The sequence below is a fragment of the Lucilia cuprina genome, chromosome 4 (genome assembly GCF_022045245.1).
Source record: "Lucilia cuprina isolate Lc7/37 chromosome 4, ASM2204524v1, whole genome shotgun sequence".
NCBI classification, from domain to species: domain Eukaryota; kingdom Metazoa; phylum Arthropoda; class Insecta; order Diptera; family Calliphoridae; genus Lucilia; species Lucilia cuprina.
This window is the reverse complement of record NC_060952.1, coordinates 44,269,273-44,284,343: the sequence shown is the minus strand read 5'-3', so window position 1 is coordinate 44,284,343 and position 15,071 is coordinate 44,269,273. Positions and strand designations below refer to the sequence as shown.

Genomic DNA, 15,071 nt, shown 5'->3' with positions numbered 1-15,071 from the left:
CAGATCAATGTTTGTCGAGTTTATTAGTTGTCAATATTGATATAGGAACCAAAGTATCACCATAAACACACCACACCTTAAACGCAAGACATTTCATTGGTTTCCGTATCCTTTTTGTACCTTTTCTAAAGAATCTCAGAACTCAACACTTAGGTCGAAGAATAACATAGAAAAATGGTACAAAATCAAAAAAAAAAAAAAAACAACTAACGATTTTTTTAAGCTTTCGTTGAAACTTATTGGTCTAAATATCAGATTCCGATGACAACCAAATGTGTCTTGTTCTGTCAAATAACTTTATGTGTTCTTGAAATTGCTTTCCCCATATGTTTATGATCAATGTTTTCATATTAAATCAGGACGTCATTTCCTCTTCAGTGGAATGATTGTAGATTTCGTTCTATTGCCTCTGACTATAATATTTCCAAACGAATTACTCTTTAAATCACCTAGCTGCTTGAAATTTCGAAGTTTTTCTTCTAGATATTTTGTTATTCATTTTTATTATTTTTAAAATTTAAAGTTCATTGTCCTATTAACAAAAGTAAAAAATATATATTATAAAAAATCTATGCCTGTATACTTAAAAATTTAAATGTTTTTGCAGACTTGGAATTGGAAGTAAGAATGTTTCAAGAATAAAAAAGTAATAAACTCGTGTATTTCAATGTCTCTGTGTTGTTATAACTTTTTGCATAAAAATAATCGACTCTAAGGGTTGTTAAGGAAGTCTTAGAAATTCATTATACAATTATCTCTCATACATGTTGTTACTTCTGCTACTTCAAAGGATTAAATTCTGTTTAGGTAACAAGTAATGTATCTTTTGCATACATTCTATTTTATTTCGCAAATTATATTCACATTGTTGTGTCATGTATCCATGTACATACGTACATTTGAACATAAGGAAATCCTGGCACATGTTTAACTTAAATAACATTTGTCAAGAGTGAGTAGGCAGAAATGTGAATGACTTGCTTTTACTCATTTTCTTGACTTGAGTTTTAAAAACTGGATGGTACAGCCTTGATGTTTAGTCACGATCTAAAGTATGTAATGTACGTTATTTTCTTTTTCTAAATGTCTCAACAATTTTAATTTGTTTACAACAAATTCTAATAGTTTTTATTTTGATAATTTGTCTTTAGATTTTTTAAAAAGATTTAACTGAAAAAAAACTTACAAAACGGAAGTGTTCAATTAAAATTTTCATTTTAACTGGAGGCAAAAGTATGTAATCAGTGTTATTAAAGTCAAAGCACCACAGAGTCTCCAACGCATCACACACAACATTTATTGTAGCATTTAGTATAATCTACTGCTACAAATACGACTTAGACTTACTACTACTGTACACAAATATTTCTAGTTTACTCTTTACTAAACGACAATTATAGAATGATAAATGTTGAATGTGATGTTATTGCATGCTGGCTGACTGGTTGGCAACTTGCGGCTATTTTAATTGAAAATTTTGTATTTAATTTGTTTTTCATTTTAGTTTAAATTTTTTCTTTTGTTGGTTTTTTAAAAGCCGACTATTTAATTTATAAAAAAAGAAGGAAACTTAAAAAGTCAATTTGTTTTAAATGTAAAACAATTTATTTTCTCTTCTCTCCCACCATCTTTGCAATAATAATTCATATATAATTCGAAATGTCTAAACATCATTGAGTTTTAGTTAGTATCTAGTTAAAAAAAAATATGTTAAAATAAAATATCAAAAAAACTTTTTTTATTTGACACAAGTTCTTTCTCAGTGCATAACCCAGCATTTTAAACACTTGAAAAATATAACTATATATAGAGTATTCTTTTTTTTAACATTCAAAAACCAACCGGTTTCGAATATTTCATATTCGATCATTGGAATTCCTTCCAATGATTGAGACTTTAACTACAACGACTTGGCGTTTTTAATACTTTAGGTGTTTTCAACCTTCTCCAAAAAAAGCTGATGTTGTATTTTGACATAAAAACATGTCATACAATGGGATATCTGATGGATTTGACTTCATATTCATATTTTTTAAGAAAACTTTATGTATTTTGTGGATCAGTCCTCGCTCCAACTACTCGTATAATTTCAATGGTCGAATTATTATCAATGACATCTTATTAAATATATTTCATGGAGGAGGGAAGTGATATACAGTGGGCGACAAAAAGCGAAAACTCAGAATACAGTTCTGTATCTTTTACTTTGTATTTCTGCTTGGCATCGGAGATGCATTGAAACAATAATTAAATAGAAAATTCATTTATAAATTTAGCTATTTCGATATAACTGCATCCTAAAAATCGTCCTTCCAATTAGACCTGCAAGGACAACTTTTGAGTCCATATCTTCGAACAACTGTTTCCAATAGATTTTCTATGGTGTTGAGATATGATGAATAGGCAGGCCACTTCAATACAGGTACAACTTTCGAGTCTAGCTGCTCAATTTCAATTCGAAAGTGGGCTTTTATGGCCATTGTCGTTTTTAAATCTCCAAACTACGGGCATCGTATAACTCATATGAGTGGCATATATCATTATATAAGACCACTCATATAAATTTTGATCCGATCCTTGCGATATAAATTTTCGATAATTTTAAATAGTCAATAATTCAGTACCTACACGCAGAGAAAAAACATGGTTGTGGTAACCATGTTCTTAGAGCAACATATTATAGTTAAATTTATGATTGTAGTCTAAAGATATTATGGTTAATGTAACAATTTTAAAATATCATATTATGGTTAAAATCAGCTAAAATATTTTATCATAATATATTTTATTTATTATATATATCATAATATATATTTTTATATTATATCATATATCGTTTAAAAATATACATATGGAGCATGGAGCCGAATAAGGGCGTATAAACCATTTGGGAAATTTTACAGGAGACGATAAAAACATCATAAAACTTTAAAATCGGCATTTTTTCCTACTTTTTTCACATATATGCATAAATATAACTCACATCTATCCCTGTGCTAAAACTCAGTAAAAATTCGAGTCACAACTTGCCAAAATTAATACTTGAAATTTTGCTAAAATGGAATAAGGGCATATATCCATATATTTTAGTTGAAAGTATATATAAATAAATGTTATTTATTTATTTATTTATTTATTTATTTAAAAAAATTGTTTGCTATAAGCGGTTTTCAGATTTTTTTTGGTATATTAATCAATCAATTATAGTAATATGCATATAAAAATAGTATAATAACAATAGCATAGTAAAAATTGTACTTAGAAAAATCTTTAAATCGCACCTTATTGCGTTATTGTCAATATCAGCGAACCACATTATTATCTTAGTTCATTATCAAATTGGATAGGACCTCTTTAACTAAAATAATCCGAAAATAACAAGATATAATAATTTTTAAAAAAAAACTATAGTTATGGATATACGCCCTTCTTCTTGTCCACACTTTCATACTTAAATAATTCATTTAATAATAATCTTTTTTGCAATATAATTAAAAAAAAAATAAATTTGAAATGTTTTCCAACCATTCTGTAAATTTGGTGCAATTAGAATTCAATTTTATACGATTTTTTACAGAAAAATACATTAAATTGCTAATATTTTTACCCAAAAAAATAAATAGTATTTAAAATTCGTGCTTTTAAAAATATCTATTTTAGCGAAAAATTTATATTTTTCAATTTATTTTTTATGAATAGATGTAAAAAGGTTAGTTTAATATAATTATGCGAAAAAACGCGATTTTGAAAAGGTGGTCTTTACGCCCTTATTCGTATCCATATCCATGCTTCATATATCGAAATCAAATTTATTTTGATTACTGAATCAGTATAATTAAAGCTTCTAAAAAATAAAAATCTACAATACACGATTTACAACTTATTTATTCTATTCAAAGTGAAATACTTATACATATAATGTTACAAACCAAATGAGAATTATTTCAACTCATTTTATTGTCGCTTAAAACAACACACACACAAAATAATATGTGTGGGGTGTGTGGCTAAAGTTGTTTTGTTGTTGTAGCAAGAGACAAAGAACAACAAAACATGTAATGGTTATTTATAACAACATAACATACAATGGTTATATAACATATAGCAACATAACATATAATGGTTATTTGTAAGTTTGAATATTTGTTAGTAACATAATATGTTTTCATCGTTACCATTACATAGTTATTGAGAAAATAATTATTTTTTAGTGAATCATATTAAAATTTATAACTGTCATAAATATGAAAATTATTACAGAAACAACAATATTGTCTAAATAGAATTAAAATAACAATTATATGTTTTTGATAACAATATATTGCTACAGTGTTATAGTAACCATCTCGAACTATGTTTTTTTCTCTGCGTGTACTCTTAACTGATTCACATCACACATCGAGTGATAATATAAATATATTGAATATATAATGGGAACATTTATCATCAAGAGATTCTTCTATATAAACAAAAGTTTAAATCAAATGTCCACAAATACTACAAAATGATATTGTGTAAGTAAGTTTTGGCATTTTAACCCCTTATATGGTAATGAATGCCATCTATCTTACTTCGGACAAAATATTTGCTTAGTTCAAACATTATGAACTGTATGAGTAATGGTTGTCCCTTAAGAATATATCTGATCGGAGAATCTTTAGTTAACAGAATGTTTTATATTGTTTAGGATTCAAGTTTTTGCAAGAAATGGTCTTATTATCGAAATATTGAAAGTCATTATATTTTGTTCTCTTATTCTTCATATGTCTTCTGTATTCACTGTTGTTAGTAATTCTTTCTTTTTTATTGTTCTTACATTCTTATTGTTTTGATATTTTAATTTATTTTCATTCAGGAAATGTTGATGGCTTATTTTTTTAATGTAAAATGTAATAAAACTTAGCATGTAATTTCCTCTCCATACTCTTTCTTCTAATCGTTATAAACCAACAGCAAGATCAGTACAAATCTTTTTGTTGCCACTCTTCCGCTACAATTTAATTCATGTCATTCATATTTTGGTCGCTGAACATTTAAATTGAATTTTATAGATATGAAAATAAAGAGTTAAAAGTAAATGACACACCTTTTTACATTTTTATAACTATATACATATTATTTTTTCTGTTTATTTCTTACAATTTTTGTACATTCTGATGTTACAATGAGATATGGCTGGCTTGTAATAAACATAAAAGTGATTTATATTAGATTTAAATATGTGATTTTTATAACATACAAACTTACATAATAATCATAGTCTCATAACTATAAAATTCTAAAAAATGGGGCCTGAGAAGTGTCGTGTAGTTTGCTACTTGTACTCAATGAAAGCATAAGGTGTCGTCGTTCCTACTATAACTACTGTTTGGTGTTTGGATTTATTTGAGATTCTTACGGAGTGCAATGTACAATTTTTTAAAACTTATTCGGAAAACATGGAATTGCTCCTAGATATTGATTGCTAAATAAAATATAAGAACTTATTATATAAAGTCATGTTTAGGATATTTTAATACATTGATTGTTAATAAAGAAATTCAAAATCCAAATAATTAAAAATCATGTGTGAATACGAGCAAACAATTGAAACAACAATTCTTATTTGTATCACACAATTTAAATAAATTTTGAATTATGCTACGAATATAAATAAACAAGTAAATACGAAAACAAAACACTTGTTAAGACCATAAATTAAAGGTGTGGCTTTTATGGCCCGAATAAATTTATTCCAACGAAACTCATCTCAGTACGAATAACATCATCTACTCCCAAGATCTCTATCTTCATCTAACTAGTGTGATTTATAAACTTATTCTTATGTCTATGTAAAGAAATTAAGTCTATATATTGGATACGAGACTATATCGTCTACGTGTTGCAATTGGTTTTGTTTTCTGGTTTTTCAAACGTAATAATTTTGAACTTCACCTAATTGTTTGCTGTTGTTTTTCAAAGCAATTATTAGTTTGTTTTTTTTCGTCGAATTTTTATAGAAAATTTTTATTAGGTATGTGAGATAGTAAGAGAGTAGATATCAAATAATCGTCATTTTGGTATTAATAAAATCTTTTACATTCTTTATTTGGTTTTATTTTATGTATATTTAAATGATTATGCATAGATATATTGTAAGTTTACTTTGACCCAAAAACTCGTAAATTTGTTTTGAGAAAAGTTATTCTTCTGAAAGCGCAGCGAATTGATTTGAGTTCGGTTTACTTAAATCTATTTTTGAGTGTATTAACCTTAACACCTTAAAGAGTCAATAAATACATATGTATATAATACTAAAGCCACTTTTACATTATACCGCAAGTAATATGATTTGTAAACATTTGTTGTAGACGGTAACGGATAGGATAATCTAAACGCAATATGTAATAAAACCGTCATATATGAGAGAGAATATGAATGACAGTAGTATGGCTCTCTTAATTTTTTGAAATGATTCAAAAAACATCAGGGATGTATGTAAACACGAGCGTTGCCATATAAATTTCTACAAAAATTTTCAATTTAAACAAAAAAACTTTTTTCGCTAAAAAATTTCATTTTAAACAAATTTAAATTATAAATCATATGTTCAATTCACAATCGTTGTCGTATAATTGTAGGGTTGTAAGTCATTATATAGTTTTGAAATTAGTTAATAAACAGATACTGAAATACGAAAACTATAAATGTAGTTCATAAATTTTAAATTTAAACAATATATTTGAGAAAAAAAACATTTCTGATCGAGTCAAAAACCTAAATTAAAGACAAATCTTCATATATGGCACTAATGGTAAACGCACAAGAAAAATTGCTGTTTACATTACGACTTTTATTCTGTCTAGAAATAAAATAAATTTTCTAGTCAACCAATAAACTTATCAAATAAGGAACATTTGAAATGGATTTCAGTGGGTCCACCTTATTTCTTACAGAATATTCAAATCTATTTCCAATATCGCGTTCTTTCGACATATTATATTTCTTAATTCGCGCTCTGAATTGCTTTTGTGAGTTAATCCGTTTTCACGACACATGAGTTTTGATGATGTGAGTACTAATTATTATTTCTGCATTTTACTTAATTGTTATTATTCTACCTCTTATTGCTCATGCAATTTTTAATAACAATTATTAATAAACAAAAAGTATAACAAATACAATTACAACCATAATAACACCGATTCAAGCGTGGAATTTAAAACATCATCATCACCAGTCCATAGAAAATTATGTCACATAAAAACAATTACAGTGAGTTAGTTCTTTAACTTGTTGCTCATTATTTTTTCTATGAACAAGTTTTTAACAGAAAATATGAGAGAGAAAAAAAAAACCCACCCAAATGAGGAACATCATAATTTTTTTGTATCAATGACGTGTGATCAACAAGTTGTTTGTCTATGTTTATATATCGTCTCCATTACGTTATTGTTGTTATTTTTTTAATTGTTTCTATTATTGTGTTTTTAGATTAAGCGAATAGTTAATAATTTCAATTTCATGTAATTTTATAATATGTATTCTTGACAAAAAGAAAGATATAAATTACCTAAAGCGTAATTTTTTCAAGATCAGGAGCATAAACAAATGAAAGTGCATAAAAGTGAGAAATAAATAAATGTGTATATCAAAACTATTATGTATCGTTAAAATTAGACTTCTCTTTTGAATAACTTTAGTTTTATGCTAAATAACTTTAATTCTGTTATTAGTAATATTTTTACATTTATGAATATGATTATGTCCAGATAGTTATTATAACCTTTAGATACCACCGTATTTTATCATTTGACATAGTTTTTAGCATTATTTATCACTCGACTTTATATGTAGTATCGTTGGGACTATATTAGGAGATTTCAAATTGTTGTTTAAACTCTTGTGGATCTTTTATAATTTCTTTTCAAAGATTGTTTGGTTTTCTCCTTTATTTGGTCACTAATTGCTCTATTAGGTCTGAGGAAATATCTATAATATAACGGCGCTTTAAACAATTTTCCTTAAAACGTTCTTTCTACCATCAATGAAAACAGTTTTTCAAATATTTCCCACTTAACTATTTTATTTTAAATCGATTTAATGTTCCTTTTAATACCAAACTTAACTATTTAAATTAAACTTCTAAAATCCATTGTTAAAAAAAATAATCTAAATAAAAAAAGTAATCAACAGACATTCAGTGATTCCCACGTAATTTTATTTTTTTCCATATAATTGAATAAGTTTCTTTTTCTTATTCTACTGCACTAGTAAATTTCAATTTAAATTTAAAAAAAGTTTTAAACAACCAGGTGATTGGATTAATGTTTACCGGTAAATAATTAAATAACTGTAGAGAACACAATATCCATAGATACACACAAGCTCTGACTCCACACACAGTCGCACTTAACTGACAGATAAATAGTTTTACAGGTTCAGAACATTGATATGTGGATTATTCCATAAAAATAAAAGTAGAAAAAGTATTGTTAGAGCCAACAAAAAAAATTAAATAAAAATAAATAAAAAGATTAAAAAAAGTACGTTGCTTTAAAAATGACATTTTCAAATACCTGTGCAAATATTTACTTCCGTTGCATTGTTTTCCCATACTTTACGATTACGAGCCCAATAAGTGCACAACAATAAAGAACAAAACGGCGACCAAACCACCATCCATTTCATTCTATTGCAATACATATAATAACCAACCATGTATACAACCTACATACCGACATGAAATACATGGAAAACATGAAATTGTACATCATCTAAACAGGCTTTGTTGATGTTTTCTATTATTTTAAAACTTTTTCATTTTAGTTGTTGCTGCCCAGTAATTCCTTTCGCCTCCAGACTCTATATGCCTTTTTCTATGTATATGCTTATAATCAAATTGTTTTAACTCCCTCTATTCAACATTAAATAATGCTGTTTTATGTTTTTGTACGTAGTATATGCATATTGGTTCTCTCTCTGCTTGTATTTTTTAATTTTTATAGTTTTTTTTTGAGTAAAAGGCATTCAACAAGTGGTAAATAGACTGAATGCAACTATAGACCACCTACATTAATACATATACTTAAAATCACTAGTTTAAACACTCAATAAATTCGATCAGTAGTTTTTTAAGAACATTTACTTTCTTGATTCTCTGCACAAAAACTCAATAGCTCTTTGTTTCTGTGATTCAATTCTAAGATCTGGTTCAGACTGGGAAATTTTTTTCGGGAAACTTTTGATTTTTGTGTGTGAGAGAAAGATATATCAACCACCTCTTTCTCTCACACACGAAATCAAAAGTTTCCCAGTGTGAACCAGGTCTAATTTGACTCAAACACTGGTCAGCTTCTAATCAATTCAATTTCAAATCAATATCTCCAAAAATATATATAAATCGGCTGAATGACGCTTTTTTGAAATGAAATTGGAATACAAATAGAAATGTTAAAGTACAGGCCTATTTAATTATCTGGGCTGTCACAACGATTTGTCAAAGACGGTATTCATAGAAATAACAACTAGGAATGAATAATTTTTGAGCGATAACCCAACTAGTCATTTTGTGACAAGTTGGATTGAATTTTTTACTTTCTAGGAACTTTCGCATTGCTCTTGAACATTGGAAATATTCTTTAGCTTTCACAAGTTACAAATTTATGCCATTATAAAATAAAGCATGGAGTGGATGAGTTCTGTGTAACATATCTTTAGTGAGACAAATTTCGTTTTTTTAAATACTAGCTGCAGCAGTACAAGAGATCGTCCTAACATTGTATTCCCTAATCTACGACTATATTCCATTTAAATGAAATTGGAATCCTTTCGCTTCTAAAAGATTCGATTCATGTGTTCGCCTTTTTACCAGACTTAGATTATGACTAGAGTATTCTTTTAAGAGAGCGAGAACTGCATAAGGCTAATTACGACACTCTATATACATATATGAAAATCGTCATTTAAATTATATTTAGATTTCGATCCTAATTAATAAAAATCTATGCTTGCAACCTATGCAACTTCTTTACATTCTGCACCCCCAACTTTTTTATATTTTGGTTTTGAGTACGTTTGGGGATTTCATTAATGACGATCTTTTCGCATTTTCGTTACCTATCCAAATGCCTGCAAAAGGGAGGAGAGCATTACCACCTGTGTATGAGCTTCTTGAAATAGTGAAATCATATAAACTCCCCGAATTATATGAACTTTATCTCTTGAGTGTATTTCTGCACTTTACACCATGTACCTAGTGATTTTACCATAGCCCACTAGCCAAACATTACGAACACAAACAGTGCTCGGGTTTTTTGTTTATGATGAAAGGAAGATGATAATAGAGTAAATTAACAGCAGAAAAACAAAAAAGAAATAAACTTTAAACATAACCTAAATCGTGTTTTGCGTTTTTTTGTTTTCATCTAAAATCCAGTGTGTAGTTTTATTTTCTTTAAACTAGAAAAAAAGGAAATTTAAAAAATCAATGAAATGTTGCTGCTGATGATGGCGACAATGACGACGATGGTGGTGATATCCAATCCAATCAACTATTTAGCTTGTGTTGTGTTGGTGTTAGCTATGCCTGGTTATTGTGCGAATAAGTAAAGAGCCACTGGCGGTTAAAATTGTTTTTTTTTTTTTTTAATTCATCCTAAAGTATCTCCCTCTTAGCTATTGATTTATTTAGTTAAAGATGTAAAACGAATGGGAAAAAAAGAAAAAAAAAAAAAAAACATCATGTTACTTTGCCTGCTGCTGATAATCTAATAGTGACCCTATTTTTCTTGGTCTTCATTGTTAACAAAATGTAGTATGTTGCTTGTTTTTCCCAGCAATATAAAATGTTTTTAAATAATGTTGTACTAACAATATCAACTAACAAAGGAAGATGGTTAACATGGAATATTGTTAATATCAACAACAGCAACATCTACAACATATTTACGTAGGAGAACCCCTTTGGGAATAAGTACGATCAACAACCAACAAATAGGTTTATATCAAGAAGTGATTTTAAGACAGCAAATAAAAAGAGGGGAATTATTATTTTATGTCATTCTTTTCTTTTTTTGTTTGTACTTCCAACATGAATCGTTTTAAATTCATGGGTATATGTATAGTGGTTGGTTTACATTACTGGGAAGTTAAACAAAGTTGCGCTGAATAGAAAGTTTTAAGATTTTCACATGGAGAGAAAATAATAATATTCAACTCAAAATTTTCATTATTTTTAGGTATTTTTATAGCTTGTTTTTTTTTCTAACATCAACAGCAAAAAATATTGTTTATAACAAATTAATTCTTTTTCTGCTTATTTCCTAAATCATTTTTAAAACTCTATAAAAAACTGCAAAGTCATCTTTTATATTTAATTATTTTTGAACAAAATACTTTTGATTTAAAAAATAGGTTAACTTATAAATATAATTCCGTGTTCGTATTACAATTGACATACATAATTTTAAAGTTTTATAAATTCTCAATAAGTGTGCAAGTGTTAATTAAAAATAAAACCGAGATAAAAGAAATTCTACACCAATTTTATTTCTTTTTTCATGGATATACAAGTGTCTATTATTGGGCATGATTTGGCATGTTATTTACATTTACTTAAACCAATTAAAACCAGAAGAGTTGATCTGTGAGTTCAAAAATCTAAAAATGTTAAATTTTTGGATATGGCATTGTGATAATTTTTTGTCCATCGCAATTTTGACATTGGACCAGTGACCAGATACTGAGATCTGCTTTTCTATCACACCCATTGATTTTAATTTTATATTGGGAGTCTATTCATTATAAAGTTGCGTATGTTACCAAGGTGAGATTAAACTGTACTTGCATTATAAAGATTCTTACATTGTTAAACTAGTCCGATTTTTTCTTTAGCGCTTTCTTGGCAAGAACGATTGCGATTACGCTAAGAATTAATAAAATTATTTAAATAATGGAGGGCCATGTAATGTCAGATCGAAGGTTTTGTAGAACAAATCAATAGATCTATACGAAATTTGTGTTATGTATTTGGCTTATATAAGCAAATAGTTTGGGTAGGAACTAAAATTTCTCTAAATATGTTGTTTCAATTATATATGTATATAATATATAGAAGATATGATTAAATTATTCAACTGTGTAACTACAGCCTGTACAACATAACATTGAAAGATTTTTAATAAAGTTCTCTTACGTTCTGTAGTTTAAATATTTTCATAATGGCAAGATAGCAGATGAAAATCAATCCATGAAAAGTGTTTGCCGACGACCCATTTTATTATTATACCCTTCACCTTCGTGAGAAGGGTATATATAAGATTGTCATTCCGCTTGTAATTTCTTTAATATAATTTTCCGACCCTATAAAGTATATATATATTCTGAATCCTTATAGATAGCGGAGTCGATTAAGCCATGTCCGTCTGCCTGTCTGTTGAAATTAATTTTCTGAAGATTCCAGATATCTTCAAGATCCAAATCTTCAATAATTCTGTCAGACATGCTTTCGAGAAGTTTCCTATTGAAAATCAGCAAAATCGGTCTATAAATAACGGAGATATGGGTAAAAATCTGAGACTACCTCTGAAAATTTCCTCAACAAATTATAAATAAAAGCTTAAAAACAACAAGGAAATAAAGCAGTAATATGTTGGTAATACAGCTGATATTTGTTTGGGGGCGGTAATACAGTTTGACGGTGGTAGTAGAGTACAATGGTTAATATTTCTTTCTGCTATAGTTTATATTTGTTTGTGTGTATGTTATGTGTGACATGTGTGCAGAGATACAAAATTAAAACTGTTTTTAAAACATACTTGGTGAAGGGTATATAAGATTCGGCTCAGCTGAATATAGAAATCTGACTTGTTTTTATGTATTATTATTTCATTGTTATCATCCTACCGACTACTATGAAATCTTACAAGCAGTCTTCATACTTTTCTTTATTAAAGCTACCGATCGAGTCTCTTTAAAAATCCTATTTCCTGGTCTATTGAATTGGAAACAAGACTATTTTCATGTTTTGCAACAATGAATCCAATGATTAATTCTTTTAACGGATTTATTTTGTTTGTTCTTCGTTTGCTGTTTTCTGTGATGATGATCAAAGCCAAATTTACAATTCCTGTTGTTCTTCTGGTTGGTCTTTTATGTCATCGTTGTCGTCAACAAGAATAAGAAACGTTAATGATGATGACTTTGATCGTTTGAATTGATTGCCTTTGGAAGAAAGAGCAAAAAAAAAAACTATGAAAATAAGGAAAATAATACAAAAGAGAAATAGCCATGTTTTACAAGGAAATCAAATTTATTAGATGACATGCAACACATGTATCACATTGTAACCGACATAGACTGAGTGTGCAACTGAATGACTGACTGACATCTGACAACAAAGTTGATGTGAATGATAAAATACACGATGTCTTGTAAATACAATTGTGGTTTTGTGTTCTTGAGAATTTTTGCTGTTTTTCTTGTCAATAAACCGAATATGTATAAATATTTATGCAGATCTGTCTTTAGAATACAGTAGAAAGAGGTTGGTTGTATATTCAGTAGATTCTATTGAAATTTGAAACGACTAATCATTGTTTTTTTAAAAAGTGTTTGTGAGTTAATTACGCTTTAATTTCTCTAATATGAACTAAACTGATTTTTCGGTTTTTTGTAATCTCTTAATAAAATCTTTAATTTTTTCTTCTAAATATAACAATTTTTCTTTTAGCTGGGAAAACACTAAAATTTTCAAACTTGTTAAAGTTCATTTGATTTTTGTAACCTACATGTTGTGTTTAGCACATATTAAATAAACTACTTACTTCATGTAAAACTACAATCTCCTTATGGGATCAAAGCATTTATAGATTGTGTACATATTGCTGCATATATTTGACTTATCTCCTTTTGTGTGCATTAGAGTAAAGAAAGTTGTTGATACAAAACAGCAAGAAACCTTTCAAATATTCAGTTCAATGGTTTAACAAGATTTTTTATAACTTGATAAAAATAAACAAACCCAATGGCAATATTAAAATAAAACTGTGAATTAGTAGTGATTGTTGGAAAATCGATTATTCGAATCGATATCTTCGATGAAGTAAAAAAAAATTAAAACAAAAATAAAGTTGTTGTGTTAGAGAGCTTTGGCAGGCTATATTAATATATTTTGGAAGATTGATTTCTTTTAGAGGAATCATTTGCAAGGCTAACTGATTTTAGCTCCAAAATGTTGCGAATTGTAAGTCAATTTAGGCATAACTATAGAAAGCTGATTTTACAAAAGTACAATAAGACATTAGGATGTTTTGTATAACCTCCTATGAATTTTCTCAGCAATTCCTAAAATTTACTGATTATGGTCTCATTGATATTCTAAAAAAGTTCTTACATCAGCCCAGACATTTCCATAATGACCTATGATAGATACACGATATATACCGAACTATTTAAATAACTTCCTTTTTCTATTCTCAAGCAATATATAAAACGTTTCAATCATTTAAAAAAAATTCTAAAATATAAAAAATTTATTTGTTTCGTCATGTGCAAAATCAGAATGTATTCGAACGTTTCAACACATTCAACTTCTTTTATTACTTACATGCACAATTACAATTACAAAGTAGACAACAAACACTTATACAATCAATGACACAATATACATGTTCGTTGCAGTTGTCAACAAAAGTCACAACAATACAACTTACTTTCAAATCTATTTTTGTGTTTTAAAACCATTAAAAGAGACTGGAAAATGAAAGAGACTAAAAAACATTAAACAAAGAAATATAAATCTAGTATTACCGGCCGGCCGGCATTTATTTACCTGTTTCTCTTTTCCATCTCATTGTTCCCTGTTTCCTCTAAAAATGTTTCCACACAAGCACGTTTGCTGTTTGAATTACAAAAAAATATATATAAATATAAAAATAAAATAACTCCAAAATGAAATCAAAATACCCACAAGGGAACTTTATCCAAATGTGTTCGCAATAGTCAAACATAGACATAGAAGGAAATTGAATACCGAAGTGCCATTCTCATTGATATAGCCACAAAAGTATGTATGTACACATGCCCCAGCA

The 15,071-nt window shown here is 27.9% G+C and overlaps 1 protein-coding gene across 12 annotated transcripts in view; it reads left to right on the top strand.

Annotated features, from left to right (window-relative positions):
* LOC111674587 (protein lap4) overlaps positions 1-15,071 on the top strand; it is a 241,099-nt gene that overhangs the window by 6,952 nt on the left and 219,076 nt on the right. The window lies entirely within an intron of this gene.